Source organism: Nylanderia fulva, unplaced genomic scaffold, assembly GCF_048542155.1.
Source record: "Nylanderia fulva isolate GAGA-0341 unplaced genomic scaffold, ASM4854215v1 Scaffold1033, whole genome shotgun sequence".
NCBI classification, from domain to species: Eukaryota; Metazoa; Arthropoda; class Insecta; order Hymenoptera; family Formicidae; genus Nylanderia; species Nylanderia fulva.
The window spans coordinates 5,001-7,500 of NW_028189230.1; the positions used below are offsets into that span (position 1 = coordinate 5,001).

Below are 2,500 nucleotides of genomic sequence, written 5' to 3' on the forward strand. Positions count from 1 at the left end.
AACCGGATTCCCTTTCGCCCGACGGGCGTGTGTCCTTCGTATAATATTTATTATTATTTCTCGACACTCGAGTATATTGTACGCCGTCATTGACATAGGATTTCTCCTAGGGCTTAGGATCGACTGACTCGTGTGCAACGGCTGTTCACACGAAACCCTTCTCCACGTCAGTCCTCCAGGGCCTCGCTGGAGTATTTGCTACTACCACCAAGATCTGCACCGACGGCGGCTCCAGGCAGGCTCGCGCCCAGACCCTTCTGCGCTCACCGTCGCGACCCTCCTACTCGTCAGGGCTTCGTGACGACGCGAGAGAAGACTAACGCCCGCTCCCGGTTGCCGCCCCACTTGCCGCTGACGGCAGAGTATAGGCTCGACGCTTCAGCGCCATCCATTTTCAGGGCTAGTTGCTTCGGCAGGTGAGTTGTTACACACTCCTTAGCGGATTCCGACTTCCATGGCCACCGTCCTGCTGTCTTAAGCAACCAACGCCTTTCATGGTGTCCCATGAGCGTCGAGTTGGGCGCCTTAACTCTGCGTTTGGTTCATCCCACAGCGCCAGTTCTGCTTACCAAAAATGGCCCACTTGGCACTCTGATCCGAAGATGCTCGTGGCTTCATAATTCAAGAAAGCCAGAGATCTCACCCATTTAAAGTTTGAGAATAGGTTGAGGTCGTTTCGGCCCCAAGGCCTCTAATCATTCGCTTTACCAGATGAGACTCGCGCGCGTTCCGTGCGGAACGGCCGAGTGCCAGCTATCCTGAGGGAAACTTCGGAGGGAACCAGCTACTAGATGGTTCGATTAGTCTTTCGCCCCTATACCCAGTTCCGACGATCGATTTGCACGTCAGAATCGCTACGGACCTCCATCAGGGTTTCCCCTGACTTCGTCCTGACCAGGCATAGTTCACCATCTTTCGGGTCCCAACGTGTACGCTCTGGGTGCGCCTCTTCTCGCGATGAGAACGAGACGCCCCGGGAGTGCGAGGCCGCATCGCGACGCGGCCCATCCTCCCTAGGTCGACGGCCAGGGCCGACCTTCACTTTCATTACGCCTTTAGGTCTCGCGACAAGTCCCAATGACTCGCGTACATGTTAGACTCCTTGGTCCGTGTTTCAAGACGGGTCCTAAGAGTACCCAAAGCAGTAGCGTCGCCGACCGGTATCGGTCTCCCGCGAGACCGCGGGAGACGTTCGCAGGCCTGTCGAAGGTGTACCGTACTGTAACCAACAGCGGGCCAGGACCGGGGACGGCGCGAAGTCCGTAACCTCCGAGTACCGTGGCGCGCGCTTGCGACGGTCTCGACGCACCGTGAATAGTGCGGCCTGATACCTTGCGCGTACCGCCGAGCAGCCGGCCGGGCGACCGAGGGTTTGTCGCGTGCCGTTTTACCGGCGACGCGACAGACACCGCACCCGGGCCGTAGACCGACACCCAGCGGGTCGCGACGTTCTACTTGGGGAGAAGTGCACGACGACGAGCGCCGGACATCGGCGCACGGTAGCGTGCCCGCGCGCGAGCCGCAAGGACTCCGCGGGACATCGCCGACCGACGCGAAGCCAGCGCCGCTGACGATGAATCTCCCCGTTCGATCTTTTGGGTTTCTTAGGTTTACCCCTGAACGGTTTCACGTACTCTTGAACTCTCTCTTCAAAGTTCTTTTCAACTTTCCCTCACGGTACTTGTTCGCTATCGGTCTCGTGGTCGTATTTAGCCTTAGATGGAGTTTACCACCCACTTAGAGCTGCACTCTCAAGCAACCCGACTCTAAGGAGAGATCCTCCCGAGGCGCGCACCGGTCGCTACGGGCCTGGCACCCTCTACGGGTAAGTGGCCCCATTCAAGATGGACTTGGACGCGACGCGGCACCTCGGGATAAGCGGATCCTCCCAAACACCACATTTCCCTGCGGCGGAACCGCGGGATTCGGTGCTGGGCTCTTTCCTGTTCGCTCGCCGCTACTAAGGAAATCCTGGTTAGTTTCTTTTCCTCCGCTTAATAATATGCTTAAATTCAGCGGGTAATCTCGCCTGCTCTGAGGTCGTCGCATAGTGAGTTTTCGTAGCCGTTTGCCTCCTCCGCGTCGCTCATCGTCGTCTCTCCTCTATAATATATATTATAAGAGGGAGAGAGAGAGAGCGTCGAACGAGAGAGCAGCAGCGGCAGCACACGAAATACGCGAGAAGGCAAATCGCCGGGGCGCTAACCGCACACACACTCGTTGGTGGTAATGGAGACGATATATCGCGGGGTTCGAGATTCTCGGCTCTCCCTTTTCTCTTTTATATACGAAATTCGGGCGGAATCGATTCGACGAGTACACGACGCGGCGCGCCGGTCCCCTTTTTTCGCTTTACGAAAATTTCGTGGACTCGGACACGCGGTCGGCTCGCGATTCAAAACCCTTCTCCGTAAAGAGGTAAAGGATTACGAATGCTCTCTCCGCCGGACGACGACGCGCCGTATATTTCTCCGTAATACCGTTATGTGTGCGGGCAAGG

The 2,500-nt window shown here is 57.1% G+C and overlaps 1 pseudogene; it reads right to left on the reverse strand.

Annotated features, from left to right (window-relative positions):
* LOC114940701 (large subunit ribosomal RNA) overlaps positions 1–2,043 on the reverse strand; it is a 4,831-nt pseudogene extending 2,788 nt beyond the window's left edge.
* Positions 2,044–2,500: the final 457 nt, after the last annotated feature.